The sequence below is a fragment of the Schistocerca serialis genome, chromosome 2, assembly GCF_023864345.2.
Source record: "Schistocerca serialis cubense isolate TAMUIC-IGC-003099 chromosome 2, iqSchSeri2.2, whole genome shotgun sequence".
In the NCBI taxonomy this organism is placed as follows: Eukaryota; Metazoa; Arthropoda; class Insecta; order Orthoptera; family Acrididae; genus Schistocerca; species Schistocerca serialis.
This window is the reverse complement of record NC_064639.1, coordinates 30684788-30707239: the sequence shown is the minus strand read 5'-3', so window position 1 is coordinate 30707239 and position 22452 is coordinate 30684788.

The window sequence follows — 22452 nt, the reverse complement described above, 5'->3', positions numbered from 1 at the left end:
AACTACATTTCTGTATTTACTGTGTATATGCACTGCCTGACAAGGTTTTAGTCATCTGACAGCGATCTGGCTCAAATGGCTCTAACCACTATGGGACTTAACATCTATGGCCATCAGTCCTCTAGAACTTGGAACTATTTAAACCTAACGACATCACACAACACCCAGTCATCACGAGGCAGAGAAAATCCCTGACCCCGCCGGGACACATCAGCGATCTGACTTGTTCAGACACATGTTTAATTTTTTTGTAAGATACCTTATTCACATTTGGTTTTATACATGTGTAATCATTTACCATGAAGTATAACAACCCAATTAAAGCTTTATATTGGAAACCCTTGGTAAACAACAGTTACTTAACTGCCGCTCAAAACGTTACCGTAGCACTTTTGACATAACCCTTTGTTGCGAGTGACGAAATGCTGGCCATGTAGAAGTAGGAAGGTAGACGTGTGATAGAGGGGGAAACATTTCTAAATAGGCAATATGAAGAGGGCCGCCTGTGTGTTTAAGTTGATAATACTGTTACTCGAGGTGATGCAGTGTGGTTAAGCAAGTGTCGATTTGCGCGTTAACGAATGTGGAGGCGCCGGGAACGTTTTTCTACGTGTCCACAGCAGTGGCAACATGCTGAAGAACAGCTGTACCTTAGTTTCAGTGTTTTGCACTGACCGCACGCTAACTTCATAATTAGTATACACAACTAAGAAAATATAGTGCTTTCAATGAAATTTCACCGTGTTTTTATCTGTATGCAATATTTTCATCTAGACTTTTCCATTGTTGAGAATTATAATAAGAATCCTGAACTATTGTCTAGTCAGTATGTAACCACTTGAATTCAAAAAGATACGTTGCATTCCATCTGGCAGCTTGCACAGAGGAATTACAATAATTTTTTTCTTTGCCGCTAAGTTGTACTTAATGTAGATTTTTACTGCTCTCCGTCCGTACAGGCGAATAAAAGCACAAAGGAAACGACCCACAGCCATGTCATCCTCTTCAATAGGCGTCACTGAATACTGATATGGAGAGGCATGCGGTCAGCACGCCGTTCCTTCCTCCCTCCACCGTTGTCAGTTTTCATGACCAGAGACGCTACTCCTGAAACAAACAGCTCCTCAATTGACCTCACAAGGGCTGAGTGGACCCCGCTTGACAACAGCGCTCCACAGATCGGACGGTCACCCATCCAACTGCTAGCCATGCCCGGCAGCGCTTAAGTGCGGGGATCCTACGGGAACCGGTGTTACCACTGCGGCGAGGATGTCTGCTTGCTTAGATTGCATTGTTCTAATTATTTATGATCAAATATGAGTACAAATATCAATGCAGTGCTATTTTTCTGGTGTGAATGTCTAAGTGAATGTGTTTCGGTATTTTACGTCTCCCTTCTACTTCTAATTCGCCACGATACTGCTGCACTCTGCAATTTAAACACAAGTATTTGCAGTGCTTATACTCTTAATTACTCACTTTTAGGATGAATGTTTTACAAAATTTGATTTCTTTGTTTCATGTGTTTTTCTCTGCGTTATTTTTGAGGGGATAATTTATAGTGTTTTTGTGTACTGTTGTGTGATAACGCAGTAATACACTGAGGTGACAGTAACTGGATAGCGACATGCACACATACAGGTGTCGGGTGTATGGCGTACACAAGGTGTGAGAGGGCAGTGTATTGGCACATCTGTCATTTATACGCGTGTGATTTATACGAGAAAGTTTGCGGCGTGGCTACGGCCGCACTATGGGAGTTTACACATTGAATGCGGAATATTAGTTGGAGTCAGACACATGGGACATTTCATTTCGGAAATCGTTTAGGGATTCAATATTCTGAGATCCACGGTCTCAAGAGAATGTTGAGAAAACCAAACTTCAGGCATTATCTCTTACCACTAACAACACAGAGCCCGACGACCTGACTTAAGGGGGGTACGACGTCAAACGGGCCGACTTGGAGCAGGAGAGGCACCACAGGACATTTTAATTCCGCTGTCTATACCTTTACAAATAAACTCATGAAAATTTGTCAGCATGACCAGGAAGGAATCGAACTTCCACTGCTACGAGTGGGAATCGTAAGAACATAACAAAACAAGAGAGATTCTTCGATGAATTTTGCTCATCATACAAACAATACTTACAGGTGTGTGAGACTCTAGAATTTATTTAATTTATGAAAAAATAAAGTGCTGTTACATTTTAAACTTCATGTTTAGAAAAAAACTGAAATTTTAGAGTTTCATGCACCTCTAAGTATGGTTTGTATGCTGTGGAAAATTAATCAAAGAATCTCTCTTACTTATGGAGAAAAGTGTACCTATAGCAACAAATGCAGCCAAGAATAAGTGAGAAAATGATGAAATCGCAAATGTAAAAAAAAATTATTTTGTTATGTTTTTGAACTTCCACTGCTATGAATGTGAATCCTGAATCCTTCCTCGTCATGCTGACAAATTGTTATGAATATTTAATTCCCACTGTCTACACTTTTACAAATAATGTCCTGTGGTGCCTCTTCTGCTCCAAGTCGGCCCGTTCGACGTCCTACCCCCCCTTAACGACCCAGAGCAGCGGCGTTTGTGTAGAGTTTTCAGTGCTAACAGACAAGCAACTCTGCGTGAAATAACCGTAGACACCAATGTGGAACGTATGACGAACGTATCCGTTAGGTCAGTACGGCGGAATTTCGCGTTAATGGCCTAGGGTAGCAGACGATCAACGGGAGTGCCTTTGCTGGCAGTAAGACATCGCCTGCCGTGCCTCTCCTAGGCTCGCGACAATATCGGTTGAACACTTAGACGACTGGAAAGCCCTGGCCTCGTCAGACGAGTCCCGGTTTCAGTTGACAAAAGCTACTGGTTGGGTTAGAGTGTGGCGCAGAGCTCACGTAGCCATGGATCCAAGTTGTCAACAAGGCAAGCCGGTAGTGTCTCCATAATGGTGTTGGTTGTGTTTGCCTGTAATAAACTGGGTGTTCTGGTCCAACTGAACCGATCATTGCCTAGAACTGGCTATGTTCGGCTACCTGCTACGGAATTTAATGGGTGACAGTGCACCATGCCATCGGGCTACAACTGCACGCTATTGGTTTGAAGAACATTGTAGACAATTCAAACGGATGTTTTGGCCAGCCAGATTGCCCGACATGAATGTCATCGAACGTTGTGCACGATCTGACCTTTCGATTCTGTCCCATCAAAGTCCTGCACCGGCAATACTTTCGCAATTATGGACCGCTATAGAAGCAACATGGCTGAATTTTTCTGCAAGCGACTTCCAACGACTTACTGAGTCCATGCCATGTCGAGCTGATGGAGTACGTCGGCCAAAAGCACGTCTGTCACGATATTAGGAGGTATCCCATGACTTTTGTCAAAACAGCGTAAAAGTATGAACCGCAGCTAGGTCAGATAATAGCCAGACTACACTGAACTTTTTGGATAAGAAATATTGTTAGGCAGACTGCAGGTTAAGGCAGTTTTCAAAAGAAATTACGAAATTAATTCTTGTAGTACCTTTGTACATTATTAGAGAGCTCTTCCGCTACAATCTCAATCGTCTGAAATGCATGAATTTACTACAGATATAATGATTATTTTCAGTTTAACTACTAACTGTGTCGGACTATTTATAGTAATTAACAATGATGACCATAGCTTTTGGTATTATACCAGATAGGCAAGAATAAGTGGCACCTGCGCAAAAGTAAATGTTCCCACAACTTTATAATGAATACCTTGTGTGAAGTTACTAGAGAGGTGACATTACAGTGAGAAGTTAAGTGTCTATCTTCCGTTTCCAACACTTCTCTTGTAATAAATGATATTCGTATTTCATTATCACTAAGCCACTGTGAATTGTGGCTCTGGGAGAACATCTTTAAGCCGACACGCAGATGTTTTTCAGTAAACGACGTTAGATACTGTCCCTCCTGTTCAGCAGTTTTACCTCCAAAACTAATGTTCTAATGAGGCTTCAGTGACGCCTCAAGATGTAGACTTGTCCCCTTGGACAGCAACTGACAAGGCGCCGCCTAATTTCATAGCCCAGTCAACCAGGATCAAGAAATTTCGACAGGGAAAAAATTCATGTGGTCGAAAAGTTTTCGACAGTGGTAGGGGCGAGTGTCATGAATAACATTCTAAAAATTCCTGAGCGACGGGTTGGGGCCGTTGGAGTGGGAGGATGTGTAAAGGCCACTGTTTAAGGTTTTCCTTGGATATATCGAAAACCGCGGCTTCTAGCGGAAACGTTTCCTGGTACAAAATTAAACTGCATTAAATTTCCTACAAAAACAATCCTATTCATTGTTTCTACAGGACATATAGTGTCCTTGTTGCAGGGGATGAAAGATGGCAGGTTATTAAAAACGGTACTTTAATGGTAACAAGTTGATGTTTATTTTTAAATGAAGTGGGTTAAGAAAAGTTACTTAAGGGTGTAAAACATCTAAAAAGTATATGTGACGGAGGTTAGCTCACCATATTATAGTGATGCAGTTCACTCCTTGATAGGTCTGCAAAATGAAGAGCGAACAGCCAGTTTCCCACTCTGTGTACGGTACTACGTCACAAAAAACAACTACAGGGTGTTTCACAGTTATTCCGATCCTTCCGCAAATCGCCTTTTGAATGACTGGTCATGAAGTGTGCGGACACGCCTGGGATTGTTTATTTTATGTAGTGTTAATGCAAAAAATTGTTCAAATGGCTCTGAGCACTATGGGACTTAACTTCTAAGGTCATCAGTCCTATAGAGCGTAGAACTACTTAAACCTAACTAACCTAAAGACATCACACACATCCATGCCCGAGGCAGGATTCGAAGCTGCGACCGTAGCGGTCGCGCGGTTCCAGACTGTAGTGCCTAGAACCGCTCGGCCACTCCGGCCGGCAGTGTTAATGCACTCTGTGGAAAATAGAGATATGAATTACTAAAAATCCTAGCGCAAAGGAAGTGTATGGATAGAATCCACATAAATTTCTCCACACTCTACTACATTTCTGAAGGGAAACTGACTTAATCATTATGGGATACGCGACTTCGTCCACCACATGCGCTACTAGCTTTTCAATTACAGACTATACCTTTCTAGTACTTCACTGAGCTCGTGTTTATGTAGCGGGTTTGCCAGTTTGTTGAGTACTTATTTAGAGATGTTGTAACTAACCTGTTTCTACGGGTTATTACGTTATTATTGGGAATTTAAATACTTATTGCTTGTGAAATTAGCGTGTGAAGATTACGGTCGCCACCGATTCTAACCATACAACTAATCAAAGGTTTGGCCGAGTCGGAAAAAAAATTAATTTGATCACAGACCAAAAACTCAAAAATATGCACGTCCGTCGTGATATTGCTCAGAGGATGAGACGTAATTAATAGTATTACCCGTGCACTGTTCACGAGAATCAACCATTTAAAATAAAATAGCAGATGCAAGAACACTGTGCAGAAGATCAGCTCTCAGCAACACACCTGAAAATAAGACTTAAGCTAAGGCGTTTGTTTTAAAATAAAGGGAAACTAATCACTCGACCGGTGCGTAAGGAAACACGTTGGATGTGCTAACAGGAAAGCTACGAGATGAGTGGCTGAGGTGCAAAAACGTAACCTCGGAATACAAGAGAAAATTGTGGATAACATATATTTGTAAGACATGGATGTGAGGCATGTACACAATTCTTGATAACATTGAAGAAAAGCGTCGATACGTTCACCGCTATAATCTACACCTAAAATCATTGGTGTGAATCATTCATACAACTCCTGTTGCCTGATAACTGATCGCAATAACTCGTGAAACGGTACACATTTCGCAGTACACTTGCGTGCCCACGTGGTTTGTGGAGACACAATTTCTAGGTATAGTGCCCAAATTGCAACTATCACATCACACAGTCATGAACAGTTAACATTACTTAAGACAAACATGAGGTCGAACAGTTAGTGATGCCGGTAGCCCAACAACTGTAATGTTCTACCACGTGGTTGGCTCCCCACGGACCAAAGACACACAAAGCAAGGAAAATTTACGAGAAGGCAAAGCTATAAATATTTAGAAAGGTGAAAGCTTATACAGGCACAGCTGAAGGCAAACAGACATTCATACAGAAGCGAGTGCTCACTTCTTATCGACGGCTTTGTGTGGCGCCCTTCCGGTGGAGCCAAGTCTGTTATAGAAATTTACTAAAAGGAAAATCTGCCAAAGTTTTGCATTCCTTGCTGCGACAAGCAAAGCAATCTTTCAGAGGTGAAAAGCGAGAGCAAAAGCTAACAGCTCTCCCCTCGCCAAGTAACAACGCGCCACGCGGTCAGTCTAACTCGCACTTCTTCGACTGGAGCACAGCTGTGGACGCTTCCCGTACCGGCGGCAGACTGCCTCCCGCTTCTTCTCCAGTCTCTTCCACGCTCCGCGTGGCCCGGAAAACCCAAAGATGCCATTTCCGCTACCAACCTAACACAGGTGGATTTCTCACCAGTAACGCAAACCTCTTTGCCTACTTGACCACTACGAGAGTTGGCTATTCTGTACAACTGCTGCTCAATCTGTGCGACTATCGCAGACTTTCTGCAGCAGACTACGCCACCGTCTAGTAACGTGACACACAACCACATTCATTCAGTCACTCCACTATGATAATTATGAGAAAATAGAAACAAGGAAGGAAACAGATTCTAGGCGCGCAGTCCGGATCCGCGCGACTGCTACGGTCGCAGGTTCGAATCCTGCCTCGGGCATGGATGTGTGTGATGTCCTTAGGTTAGTTAGGTTTGAGTAGTTCTAAGTTCTAGGGGACTGATGACGACAGAAGTTAAGTCGCGTAGTGCTCAGAGCCATTTTTTGAGCAAACCATTAAAGCACTGCTCGACCTCTTACGCAAGCGCTTATTCAGCTTGATATTGATTAAGTGAATTGTTGGATGTCGTCCTGAGGGATATATAGTGCCAAATTCTGCCTAGTCGGCGCGCTAGATCGTAAAAGTCTCTAGCTGTTTGGAGGGTCCTGCCCATAATACTGCAAACGGTTCACATTGTGTACCGTGATTTGTCACTCCAAACAACGTTTTTCCACTGTCCAAGGCGTCTCCAGTAAACGTCGTCGCTGTTCTTCGGGGGTTAGCTGGAAGCTGAGTTCGTCACGGAAGACAATTATACTCCAGCAAATGATATTTTGGGCCGAATGTGCCTGACACGATTGTAAACGGGCTTGATGGTGATGGTCAATGGTAGTCGGCAAATGGGGACCTCTGATGTCAGCGCCCTTTCTGTGAACCGTCTATTAATGGTCCTTGTTGTTACTGAAGCACCAGTTGCGCGTCGGATCTATTATGTGGATGAAATCGGGGCGCTGAGTGCCTCTCTGGCGATTGCTCGGCCCTCACGTTCTGTTGTCCCTCTAGGTCGACCGCTTCCTTCTTAACGCTGCGTTCGGTCATGGTTCGCCAATTCCTGCCAACATCGTTGTATAGTGGTATTGCCCCAAGTCAGATGTCCAGCGGTTCGTCGATTACTCGGACCGGCTTCTTTGTGTCGAACTTCACGTCCATTATCAATTGCCGATATCTGTGTGTTTTTTTTTTTCACGCACCTGTCTACTTAGTAGGACCGTAACTATACCTCGCAGATGGAAATTCCTCCACTCTTGGCAAGAAAACCAGTGATCATGCTGTTTTGGCAGTTAGATAAATCGGTTCGTTTCAACATCACGACAACTACTGAAGTTTTTCCGTGTCCTCCCGAGACGCTTTACATACCCCGCAACGCCAGTCTTGTCGCCTGCCCTCTGTGTGTCGTCATGGCACGTTGACGTCGAACATACACGATGGCCACATTAATGTGACTGATCGCGGCATATAAAGAAAGCAAACTTCAGCGTAAAATGAAAATAAAAGTTAATGACGTAGTACCATCTCATTTCATGGTAAGACGACGAGAGACAGTGTGAAAAATGAAGATGTTAGGAAGGAAATTGGACTGGAGAAGTTGACTGAGAAAATTGAAAAGAATAGATGAAAATGGTTTGGGCATGTGAAGGGGATGGGAGAGGTAAGAATACCAAGAAGAATGATGGAGTTCAAGACTGAGGGCAAGAGGCCAAGAGGAAAACCGGGAACAAGATGTATTCATGGATTAAAGATGAGTTTAAGGAGGAGAAAGCTGCTATGGAACCAAATTCTGGAAGAAGAATGGTGGAAAGAGCGAGTAAAATGGTGAAGAACCCCAAACCGTCATTCATCATCGTCTTCGTTTCTCCTCTATTCAACATCTGGTCGAAGTGTTTTTGCTAACTAACTTTATGTATCTGCACAAAACTTATATTAGCGTGCCAGGGTAGGCGAGAGCACTAATACGTTGGACTCAGGTAGGCGCCGGCCCCAGATGAAAACCACAAGACGGATTAACGACGAGGAACGGTATGCTGGCCAACCTGGATGTGGTTTCTAGGCGGTTTTCCACATCCCACTAGGTGAATAGTGGGCTGGTTCCAACGTTCTGCCTCAGTTACATGACTCGCAGACATTTGAAAACGTTTGCACTATTTCTTGGCTTACACTAAATGCAGACAGCTGGGATACACTGATTCCATCCTGGGTTTGGGGGGGGGGGGGGTTGGGGTGGCGGCAGAAAGGGCATCCGGACACCCTCTGCAACCACTGCCAAATCCGTTGTAACACGGCTGACCCCCCATTGAAGTGGGACAAATGCTGACAGGAGAGATGAAGAAGAAGAATAAGAAGAAGATATGTATGTAATCGCCCGCAGCAGGCAAGGTAACTCTGCATCTTTGGGCAGCTGGCCAGTTTTGTATTAAGAAACGGAGTAAAATTTTCATCCAAGATATTTCAAAGATGTCATGTGACATAACTGGAGGAGAAAAGCGGTGAAGAAACACACAGACCTAAAAAGAAGTGGGGAATGACGTTCGTAGCAGAAGGAGCAGGATTCGATCTCTTGTAACTTCTCAGAGTTCTTTTTTTTCTGAGGTGGTGAGGTGCGGAACAAGAGCCCACCAAGCCTCTTGAGGCCAAAAGAGTCTCTTATATAAAGAAGCAGCGCCATCACCAGGAGTGATCTACTGGCGGTAGCGGCTGGAGTGATTGTTCGGGGGACACGTGACCACTATGTCGTCATAGACCGCCCCCTCGCACTGCCTTGTAGGCAGCAACCGGCCAACACGCCTAATTTCTAATCCGTGAGTGGTGTTTTCGTTACCTTTGTCTGTCACGATTTTGATACCGGTAATAATCAGTCCCCCCTATTCTACAAGTGATGTGCAATTTACCTTAACAGTCCTAAGTTTGAAATGTCAGAAATAAACAAAATTTCATTTTTAATGTATGTGATGGGAGTGACTAAACTGCTTAATATGAAAATTCGTCCCCCATTTGGCATTCAATGTTGATAAAAGTGTCGTCTGGACATTTCTATCCACAAAATATTTACAGCCGTGTGCATCGGTGCTGTTGCTCCATATTCCTAACGTCATCTACCACCAGTTTTGCACTTTTGTTTCTTTTTGCTCTCTATCCAGTCATCGAATTCAACGACCTACAATACAACAGGACTCATAAATTGGATCTGTGAAGCTCGTTGTAAAAAGTTCTGCTATTTGCTATTCGGTACCTTGGTTAGCCATTATTTTATATTGTTGCATTTCACGTTTTACCTGCTTTCGAACGTGGAACCTAAACTATGAAATTCTTCCGTTTGTGTTTTCAGTTTATTTCCATCACAAACTGAATGAATGTGTAGAATGTCAACAGCTAGACATTAGTTGTTCACATATGTTGCACCAAGCGAGATGGCGCCATGGCTAGCACACTGGACTCGCATTCGCAAGGACGACGGTTCAAATTTGCGTCCGGTCGTCCTGATTAAATTTTTCCGTGATTTTCCTAAATTGCTCCAGGCAAATGCCGGGATGTTTCCTTTGAAGGGCACAGCTGATTTCCATTCTACTTTTGACACAATCCGAGCTTCTGCTCCGTCTGTAATTACCCCGATGTCGACGAGACGTTAAACCCAATCTTCGTTCCTTCCTTCCACATGTTCCATCAACACGTATTTCTTCTCCGTTTTCCCTTTTTAAGGACGAGAAAACTTGTAAGAGTGGTGAAAATAATGTACGCGGAATGCAGTCTGTCTTATCTCTACCGAGCGGGGTGGCGCAGTGATTAGCACACTGGACTCGCATTCGGGAGGACGATGGTTCAATCTCGTTTCCGGCCATCCTGACTTAGGTTTTCCGTGATTTCCATAAATCGCTTCAGGCAAATGCCGGGATGGTTCCTTTGCCAGTGCACGGCCGATTTCCTTCCCCATCCTTCCCTCACCCGAGCTTGCGCTCCGTCTCTAATGACCTCGTTGTCGACGGGACGTTAAACACTAATCTCGTCCTCCTCTTATCTCTAAATTATGTTTGTGTTACTGTCAGACAACCTTCATGAAACTTGAAGGTAGCTGCAGCACTGACGTAGGATGGGCCAGTGCCTTAATCCACAAGGCCAACTGACATTGTCTATTCCCACTGTGGGATTCATAGACGTTACCTCACTGTTTTGTCCATGATAGTTTGAGAACACCTTGATTGTTTTGGTAAACATCACTAAAGGAAAAAAGTATCCTCGTTAAATTTCTTCACAACAGCATTAATAAAAATAATATCTAAGACAAAATGCACTTTAGCACAATTACCCCCCCCCCCCCAATCTCCTCCTCCCGCAAACCGATGAAATGTGTCGGCATTTGGAAGGTGTCGTATCAAATTCCGATCCTGCTCAGTACTAGAAAATCCATATCAGTTTCTTCGTAAATAATAGAAAGACACACAAAAAATTAACTACCTAAACAAAGATTAAGCACACAATAAATTTGGTGTTCATAAGCTTAGCCGTTCGTTTGCAGCAAATTTCCTAATGCCCAAACTGGGTTTAAAAATATGCAGAGAATACATGAAAGCATTCAGGCTAAACAACTCAAATTAGCTTTTGCTCCTCACTTAGCTTAATATGAAGACCGAGAGAACAGCGTTGAATAACACTAAATTCTCCCGAGAAGTGTTCCGATGACATTGAAGGTGCAGACACTTCTGTTATGAATGAGGCTGAATATTTCTATTTCTCCCTACAATGACGAAGTAGAGTTAAGAAGCCGAAGGTACATGAAATTTTGTACCAATCGAAAGAATACGTACACCGTCATAGTTAACTTGGCTAACCAAAGAGAAAAACGAAACTTTACTACAGAAGAAACCGTGGTTGTACATTGCTACAATTCATTAGATTTAAGTGTATAGCTTCTAACAAGATCTAGGCTAAGCATTAGAATATTTCAACAGCTACGACAAATGTTATTGTGAATATTCTATCTATGTACCATGTTATTCATTGATACAGTCCATAAAAACACTTGATGACTGACGTCCTATGTAAACTCATGTGTCTGGCATCTTGTATTTATTCTAGCTCATGCTCAGCATTTCACATTTATGATGCTGTAGTGTATAGAGGAAAACCGTTCCTGAAGTGAGTAAATTGCAAAGACCTTTTAGGTAATGTAAGAGTTTTCTGTATGAGAAAATAATGAATGTACTGTTGTAGGACAAAAGTGTGAAATTATTACGAGAAATTATCGCTGCTGTCTGCCGTGGGTGGTTTTAGCTTCATCTTCAATGATATTCACATTCACGAGTCCGCTCTCTAATTTCGTTGCTGATTTGCAACATTGTACTACATCCATTTGTAAATCCTACTTGTTGCGTTGGCTGATGGGTCACATTTTTATGCTTTTGTTGATAATTGTAGTAAATATCTGTACATTACAAAGAAGAGCCTGACACGCGTGCAGTATAATCACTTGTCTGTCCACTTCCTTGTGAAGGACAATGGTTACAGCTTTGTTTCTGTTTGGGAAGCTGTCTTCATTTATTAATATTTTGTAAATAATTCAGCATGTTCCTCTAGCACAATTTTGATAGATAACTTTATCATTCGAAATGAGCACTCTTCGCAAATTCAAAGAGCTAGAGGAGCAGCTCATCGCATCGGTCTTCAACTGGTGTCTGAAGTGTTACAGAGTACGAAAATCCAATTCCAGTCTGAGATGAATGTTGAACAGAATAGTGTGCTGAGCAATAACCATGAAATCTGTGATTCTGTAGATAGCCGACCGTCGGCAGATATGCGTGTAATGAGTTCCAAATTCAGACATGCCTTGAGAGAAATTCTCAATAACGAACAAAATGAGATTGCAAAAAAAAAAAAAAAAAGAGGGTGGAGGAGTGGGCAGAGGTTCAGGGCACTCAGTAGTGATCAACGGCATGAGGAAGCAGAAGGCAATGGAAACCACTACATTTGGAGAATACTCAGTATTGTAGAGCACTCAGTATACTGTCGTTTATTGAAACTGAACTACACTTCTCGAACAATCACTATGTACACACAAAAACAAATAACTTGTAGACGACCATTCATCATGAGCGTCGGTGAGGTCCGTCAGAGCTGGTTCTAACTTGGCGAGGAACTGGCTCTACTGCCGCTGCGCTGGCCTTATGGAGCCAGCGGAGGCTGGCGGAGTAGTCCAACTTTACCTGTATCTGCGAGGAGACCTCTGCAGAAAAAGGTTCGCATTAGTCTCTAGCAAGTTCTGTTTGTTTTGAAGAATTGATTTCCACTTGGTTGCGCCTGCAAGTGCTTGTGTATGTTATAGCATTACAAACACGTAATCTGTATCCGCAGCGTATGTGGCCTGTAATTGAGAAGTGTCATGATATTCTCATCATTGTCAAAAGGTTCCGGAATAGTGCCCCATTCGGGTCTCCGGGAGAGGACTGCCGAGGGGCAGGTGACCATTAGAAAAAGTTCGAATAATCAATGGAAGGATAGCATTCTACGAATCGTGGCGTGGAATGTCAGAAGCTAGAACGTGGTAGGGAAATTAGAAAATCAGAAAAGGGAATTGCAAAGGCTCAAGCTATGTAGTAAGGGTCAGTGAAGTAAAATGGAAAGAAAACAAGGATTTCTGGTCAGATGAGAATAGGGTAATATTAACAGCAGCAGAAAATGATGTAATTGGAGTAGGATTCGTTATGAATAGGAAGGTAGGGCAAAGTGTCTATTGCTGTGAACAGTTCAGTGATACGGTTGTTCTTATCAGGATCGTCAACAACCCAACACCGACAACGATTTTTCAGATATACATGCCGACATCGCAAGCTGAAGATGGAGAGATGGAGAAGGCATATGAGGATACTGATAGGGTAGTAGAATACGCAAAGGTAGATGAAAATCTAATAGTCACGGAAAACTGGAATGCAGTTGTAGGGGAAGGAGTAGAAGAAAAGGTTACAGGTGAATATGGGCGTGGGACAAGGAATGAGAGAGGAGAAAGACTAATTCAGTTCTGTAACAAGTTTCAGCTAGTAATAGCGAATACTTTGTTCAAGTATCACTAGAGGGGTAGGTGTAGTCAGAAAACGCTGGATGACACAGGAAGATTTTAGTTTGATTACATCATGGCCAGACAGATATTCCGAAATCAGATACTGGATTGCAAGGCGTGCCCAGGAGCAGATACAGACTGAGATCACAATATAGTAATGATGAAGAGGAGGCTGAAGTTTGAGACATTAGTCAGGAAAAATCAATACGCAAAGAAGTGGAATACAGAAGTATTAAGGAATGAAGAGATACCCTTGAAGTTCTCCAAGGCTATAGATACAGCAATAGGGAAGACTCCAGTAGCCTACTGGAGTCTTCCTTATTGCTGTATCTATAGCCTTAGAGAACACTTGAAGAGGAATGGACATATCTGAAAAGAAGTTGGAAAGAAAAACGTAGGTACAAAAAAGGTAACTGCGAAGAAACCATGGGTAACAGAAGAAATACTTTGCTGAACGATGGAAGCAGGAAATAAAAAAAAATGTTCCGGGAAACTCATGAATATAGAAATACGAGTCGCTGAGGAATAAAATAAATAGAAGTGCAGGGAAGCTAAGACGAAATGGCGGCAGGAAAAATGTGAAGACATGGAAAAAGAAATGATTGTCAGAAGGACAGACAACCTTCGGTGAGATTAAAAGGAAGGATGATAACGTTAAGAGTGCAACGGGAATCTACTGTTAAGTTCAAAAATGGTTCAAATGGCTCTGAGCACTATGGGACGTAACATCTGAGGTAATCAGTCCCCTAGAACTTAGAACTACTTAAACCTAACTAACCTAAGGACATCACAGACATCCATGCCCAAGGCAGGATTCGAACCTGCGACCGTAGCGGTCTCGTAGCTCCAGACTGTAGCTGCTAGAACCGCTCGGCCACCCTGGCCGGCTACTGTTAAGTGGAGAGGAGAGACCGGATAAGTGTCTGATGTGATAGAAGAAGAAACAGGAGTTGAATCAGAAGAGATAAGGGATCCAGTATTAGAATCAGAATTTAAAATAGCTTTGGAAGACTTAATATCAAATAAAGCAGAAGGGATAGATAACATTTCATCAGAATTTCTAAAATCATTGGGGGCTGTGGCAACAAAACAACAATTCACATTGGTGTGTAGAATGTATGAGTCTGGTGACATACCATCTGACTTTCGGAAAAGCATCATCCACACAATTCCGAAGACGACAATAGCACAATCAACTTAACAGCTCGTGCATCCAAGTTGCTTACAAGAATAATGTACAGAAGAATGGAAAAGAAAACTGAGGATGTGCTAGATGACGATCAGTTTGGTTCTAAAAAAGGTAAAGTCACGAAAGAGGCAATTCTGACGTTGTGGTTGATAATGGAAGCAAGACCGAAGAAAAATGAAGACACGTGCATAGGATCTGTCTACCTGGGAAAAGCCATCGACAATGTAAAATGATGCAAGATGTTCGAAATTCTGAGAAAAATAGGTGTAAGCTATAGGGAGAGACGAGTAATATACACTATGTACAAGAGCCAAGAGGGAATAATAAGAGTAGTCGATGAAGAACGAAGTGCTCTGATTAAAAAGGGTGTAACACAGGGATGTAGCCTTTCCCCATGAATTTTCCATCTGTACATCGAAGAAGAAATGATGGAAATAAAAGAGAGCTTCAGAAGTGGAACTACAATTCAAGGTGACAGGATATCAATGATACCACATGGAATTAAAATTCGAGGTGGAAGGATATCAGTGCTATCCTTAGTGAAAGAGAAGAAGAATTATTTGATCTCCTGAACGGAATGAACAATCTAATGAGTAGGCCTATAGAATATGGATTGAGAGTAGATCGAAGAATGATACAAGTAATGAGAAGTAACTGAAATGAGGACAGCGAGAGACTTAACTTCAGGATTGATGGTCACGAATTAGATGAAGTGAAGGTATTCAGCTACCAAGGCAGTAAAATAACCAATGACGGGCAGAGCACGGAGGACATCAAAAGCAGACTAGCACTGGCCAAAACGGCGTTCCTAGCTATGGGAAGTCTCCTAGTATCAAACATAGGCCTTAATTTCGGAAACAAATTTCTGAGAACGTACGTCTGGAGTACAGCACTGTGTGGTACTGAAACATGGACTGTGGGAAAACCGGAACAGAAGAGAATAGAAGCATTTGAAATGTGGTGCTACAGACGTACTTTGAAAATTATGTGGACAGATAAGCTAAGGAATGAGGAGATTCTGCACAGAATCGGAGAGGAAAGGAACATGTGGAAGACACTGATAAGGAGAAGGGACAGGATGATAGGACATATGTTAAGACATGCGGGAATGACTTCAATGGTACTAGGGGGAAGTGTAGATGGCAAAAGCTGTAGAGATTAGAATACATCCAGCAACTAATTGAGGACGTAGGTTGCAAGTCCTACTCTGAGAGCAAAATGTCGGCACAAGAGAGGGATTCACGGCGGGCCGCATCAAACCAGTCAGAAGACTGCTGCTCCCCCCCCCCCCCCCCCCCAAAAGAAAAAGACCATCAGCATCAATGAAAATTAACAAAGTACAGGTGATTGACGTCGACATCCAGCCATAGCTGACGCACCATCGCCCACTGTCAACAGAAAGCATTCACTGGGAGTTGAGTCGAAATCAACGAGAATCATTCAAGAAGCGTAAAACTTGTCATCTGTCGCATGTGGTGCATCCCACGGGGAATTTAATTATCTGACTGGCTGCAGATTTAGTAGACCGGATTCAGCTAAAGGCAGTGAATTTTTGCACTAGGGGAGAAGGGGAAGGTAATGACCCTATATTTTCCAAATTATACCCGCGAATCTGTCTTACGAATTTACTGTGTAATTTCGTTGTCTAATACTAATAAAACCCTGCGGCATGTTAAACCACGTCCAGTACGGGTACATATAAGGAAAATATACGGAAGACACAAGGAAAAAAGATAATATACACTATTGGTCATTAAAATTGTTATACCACGAAGATGGTTATATTTCGCGTCTGTAGCACGCCGACAGGAAGAAGATGCTGTCATATGTAAATGATTAGCTTTTCAGAGCATTCACACAAGGTTGGCGCCGGTGGCGACACCTACAACGTGATGACATGAGGAAAGTTTCCAACCGATTTCTCATACACAAACAGCAGTTCACCGGCGTTGCCTAGTGAAATGTTGTTTTGATGCCTCGTGTAAGGAGGAGTAATGTGTACCATCATGTTTCCGACTTCGATAAAGGTCGGATTGTAGCCTATCACGATTGCGGTTTATCGTATCGCGACATTGCTGCTCGCGTTGGTCGAGATCCAAGGACTGTTAGCAGAATATGGAATCGGTGGGTTCACGGAACGCCGTGCTGGATCCCAACGGCCTCGTATCACTAGCAGTCGAGATGACAGGCATCTTATCCGCATGGCTGTAACGGATTGGGCAGCCCCGTCTAGATCCCTGAGTCAACAGATGGGGACGTTTGAAAGACAACAACCATCTGCACGAACAGTTCGACGACGATTGCAGGAGCAAGGACTATCATCTCGGAGACCATGGCTGCGGTTACGCTTGACAGTGCATCACAGACAGGAGCGCCTTCGATGGTGTACTCAACGACGAACCCGGGTGCACGAATGGCGAAACGTCATTTTTTCGGATGAATCCAGGTTCTGTTTACAGCATCATGATGGTCGCATTCGTGTTTGGTGATATCGCGGTGAACGCACATTGGAAGCGTGTATTCGTCATCGCCATACTGTCGTATCGCCCGGCGTGATGGTATGGGGTGCCATTAATTTCACGTCTCAGTCACCTCTTGTTCGCATTGACGGCACTTTGAACAGTGGACCTTACATTTAAGATGTGTTGTTTGTAGGTACCATTACTGTTTATTACCAAGCTATCATCATTATCTAGATCTAGTTCCTCCTGAAAACCTAGAAATTTTTCAAAATCGTCTTTGTATGTGGATGCAAGTATAACGTGTGTTGAATGTGTCTATAGTTTCGCCAAACAAATATACATGAACGCAGGTTGTTTCACAGATATTGATTCCGCCACACAATGTCTTCAAAATAACACGTGGAGATTGAAACTAGTTATTGACCAACGTCTTTAAGCATAATAATTCCACGAGATATTGTGTAGCCTGTGACAAATATGCGGATTAGAATGGGTGATAAAATTCTCCATAAATTAACCTTCTCTCTGTATAGAGCGCATCATTGTGGCTGGTTCACTTCCTAGGTATCCGCACATGAATTCCAGTTTATGACCAGGTTGCTGGTTAGGTGTTAATGAAAATGCGAATTGGTTCACCCAAGGTTGTAAATGAATTCTACTGCCAGAATTTCGAAATACTTCACATTTTGTAACCGTCAGGAAACGATAGTAATCGAAATTGTCATTCTTCAGTACACTAGAATGTTCTTTCTTGCATCACACCAGCTGACCACTATGTTGTCCCGAAAGCAATTTTGTTTCCGAGATGGTCCACCTAAACGCCCTGAGTCTCCATGAATATCTAAGTTGTCTGAATAGAACTGGATAAAATCACTACCATCGCCGCTTCGAGCAACTTTCCTTTCTATCTGGGATAGCTGATCACGTATCATATTTAACTCCCGTTCGTGTTGTCGGCCAGTACTCATTTTACCAAATATAAATCGTTTCAAAGCTTGGTATTTTTCTGTTTAAGAAAAATGAAAGTCCCATAAAAATTTCACACGTATTAAGAAAAATGAACTGGTAAAGTATTGTCAGAATGCCTGTGTTGGTCAACAAACTTGTTACTTCTGTAGTTAGTTCGTCAACTTTCTAAGAAATAGTACCCAGTTGTCCTTTCCCTACTCCTGATTTTAATTACTGTTCTTCTATTGTTCACCTATTACGCTAATCGTGCTATCAAGATGCTCGTTCTGTTCTTTTACTTGAGTGATCAAGGGACTCGGAACTACACTACTTATCTTAACTAACAAATCCTCTTTATCCGAAGGGTGATTAGTTTCGATATTTGAAATCATCTTATCTACCCTTTTATCTATTTGTAAGCTTGTTTCGTTCTGTGACCGCAATTCTGTCTCAACATTACCCTAGTCATTCTATTATTTCTTTAGAGTTCATCACTAACCTCTTGCCTTATTTGAACTGACAAATTCTGTATCCGTGATTTTATTTCTTCATGTTGCTTTTCCTGTTGCCTAGTATTTCCTGGCACGTTTCTCTTTACCTACATCTACATCTACATACATACTCCGCAAGCCACCGCACAGTGCTTGGCGGAGGGTACCCGTACCACAACTAGTCGTTTACTTTCCTGAGCCACTCGCAGATACAGAGAAGGGAAAACGACTGTCTATATGCCTCCAGATGAGTGCTAATTTCTTCGTGATCCCCATACGAAATGTATATTAGTGTCAGTAGGATCGTTATGCAGTTAGCCTCAAATGCCGCGTTCGTAAACTTTCTCAGTAATGTTCTCCCAAATGAATGGCTATTTCCCTCCGGGGATTCCCACTTGAGCTCCCGAAGCACATCCGTCACACTTGAATGCTGATGCAACGTAACGGTAACAAATCTAATAGCTCGCCTCTGAACTGCTTCGATATCTTCCTTCGATCCGACTTGATACAGATCCCAAACACTTTAGCAGTACTCAAGAACAGGTCGCATTTACGTCTTATATACGGTCTACTTTACAGATGAAGCACACTTTCCTAAAATTCTCCCAGTAAACCGAAGTCGACCATTCGCCTTGCCTACCACAATCCCCACAAACTCGGTTCATTTCATACCTTTGAAAGACATGACTGTCAAGAACAACACTACTAATGGTGTATCCGAACATTTCATGTTTGTTTTTCCTACTCATACGCATTAACACACATTTTTCTACAGCTGCCATTCATCACACCAACTAGAAATTTTATATAGGTCATTTTGTGTCAGCCTACAGCCACTTATCTTAGACACCTTCCTCACTGGGTTCTACCACTTGAGAAGTCTTCGAGCCATTCGCATATCTGGGGGCCCATTCCGTATTCACGTACTTTCGATAACAGTCTGCAGTGCGGCACCGTGTCCAATTCTTTTCGGAGATCAGCTTGTTGCCCTTCATCTACAGTTAGCAGTATACCGTGTGAGAAAAGAACAAGGTAGATTTCGGACGAGTGCTGTCCTTAGGTTAGTTAGGTTTAAGTAGTTCTAAGTTCTAGGGGACTGATGGCCTCAGATGTTAAGTCCAATAGTGCTCAGAGCCCAGGTAAAGTTCGCAAGCATAGCGTAAAGCGCAACTGCAGAGTTAGCCGAGGTTGCAATAATCCCATGTTTTCCTTCTCAGTTAAAGAAGCCTCCTCATCCTCCAAATAATAGTAGTTACTCTCCACATCTAATTAATAAGTATGCTGTGGTTATTAAATATTAACGTAACTTTGAATTGAAGTAAGTTTGAAATTGAAATAATTTGTTAATATGGCACTCAGCCATTATTGGTAGCTATGTCACTAGAAAACATCACGACCAATAACAGACAATGACAAAGTTTTAAATAGACTTAAGTTATGAAATACCTTCTAACAAGTTATTTAGCAGTTAACATGACCCAAGGAAACTCCTTTTTATTAAATTCATTCATAATAACAATACACTTCAGCTGCATGCTGCTACGAATTCCTGTGAGCCACAAGGAAAAAGGCAGTCATCTAAAGAGGTGAGTGAGTCAGTGTCTCGGTTTTGGCCGTAAGTTTTGCAAAGACATCTCGTGTACTCTAATCCAGTAACTTCGGTTGCAGAACACAGATTCTCTGTCACTCGTAAATTCTTATTCAAAAACGCAGTCAGATAGCTTAGGTATTCATTGTTACATGTTCGGTTGTTCCCGTAGTTTTTCACATTCAAGTACGCAATCAGATAACTTATCGAAACGTTAGTTGTAAGTATTTCGTGTAACGATCTGTTGACAGCTTAAACTACACTGTGTGCGTGTTGCATGAATGTCAGATTCAGTGTTGCTTATCGAGTCTACAGTCACAAATGAACATAGGCATATAAGTTGTAGCTACGTCACATTGTGCTGCTACAGTATATCACATCATTACATACCGGTACCATTACTGCTACAAACGTTTCTCAATATGGCGCCCATCAGTGTCCAGAAGAATCTGAAAGTGCAGGACTGCATTCGACACAGCAGAATGAAGCATGTCCGTGGGCATGCTGGCTACCTCTCTATACGCTGCACTTCAGATCAGTACATGTGTGAATGTTCCCCTGGTAAACGCAGTACTTCAGGTAGCCCCACAACCCGTAATCACAGTGAGTGAGGTCAGCTAATCGTGCCAGCCAAACATTTGGAAACGATCGGCTGATAATTCGATCGTTTACTTATCTGTTTCAGAGAAGCAGGTAAACTTCACGAGTGATGTGCTGTGGGGCCCTATCTTGCATGAAAACTGTTGAGTTCAATGCGTCTCTGTCCTGCAGGGTGGGCATGAAATGCTGGTGAAGCATATAAAATTAATGCTGGCCAGTCACACGGCACGCCTTTCGTCCTTAAGTGCCAACCTTGAGGCAACGACATACGGTGACACGTTCACCACACAGAAGAACTTCATGCACAGTGACTGGAGGTGAAGATCCCCACACTTGTCAGTTCTGTGTGTTCACCTCGTCCATATGAGAAAAATGAGCTTCGTCTGTCCATACGATGGTCCAGCGCCTGCCCTCGTCAACTTCAGTCCTTTCGAGAAAGTCAAGAGCGAAGTCACAGCAGCTTGCTCCACAGAACGCACAACGACATGCTAAGATATGGATCTTGTGCGGACACCACCTGAGAATTGGATGTCCAGTGGTCGTGGCGCAGCCAGCGCACTGCCTGGTGAAATAGCTGTTGCTATGGTAGACAACGCTGCGCGCAATAACCGATGCCGGCCGCGGTGGCCAAGCGGTTCTAGGCGCTTCAGTCCGGAACCGCGAGACTGCTACGGTCGAAGGTTCGAATCCTGCCTCGGGCATGGATGTGTGTGATGTCCTTCGGTTGGTTAGGTTTAAGTAGTTCTAAGTTCTAGGGGACTGATGACAAGATGTTAAGACCCATAGTGCTCAGAGACATTTGAACCAATAACCGATCGTCAATCACCTTTGGTGCAACCGGTCGTCGGCCTCTTCCCAGAGCGACTACCAGTTCTCCACTTGATTCGAACTTCTTTCTCCACTTGCTGTGCAGAGCGTGATGAAGAAGACCCTTCCGTAATCCTTTCATCCAGCGATATTCTCGAAAATCAGCTGCAGTATTCCTGTTGTTTTGATAATAAAACTTCATCAATAATGCCCAGCTCCTTTTGTCCAAGCTCATGTCGTCACGTCAACAAGTGCACTGCGACTGGTCAGATGTGTGAGACTATGAATGATGATGACTGATCACGGCATCTGGTGTCCATAGGTGGAACTTGACGGTGGCGCTGTGACGCATGGAAATCATCCACCCCATACTCTGGACATAAATGCTACGAAGTTTGTGTTATAATGTGACCAATAGGAAGTTTAATTACAACCACCTGATATTTACTAATTTCGCAACCAAGACTGTTTTAGTCTGAAATAGAAAATTAAACTTGCTTGAGGAGATGGTGGAAGGAAGTCGATTTACTAAACGAATTCAAAGAGACTAGCGTTCAAGACTGTATTACGAACCTCGTTCCTTAACAGTTACAACCATCTTTACAAACATGGCCCTGCCATGAAATTAGTTAATGAAGTAGTAAAGGAGTGATGAATATATGGGAATGAGTCCAAACTATGTTAGCAGATAACCTTGCTCAACCACGTATCGACGATCAAACTGACCCGAATGAATAAAGAAAAACTCGTGCTAAATATTTGCCTTTTCCAGTCATGAGAAATTAGGTGCGAGAAAGTAATGGAGCAAATCAATATTTACAAAATCATATTTATAAAAAGCAACATCCTTTGCCTTTGCATCTCTGTGTTCTGCTAGTTATTTCCAAACCGCTCAGCCGCATCACCAACACC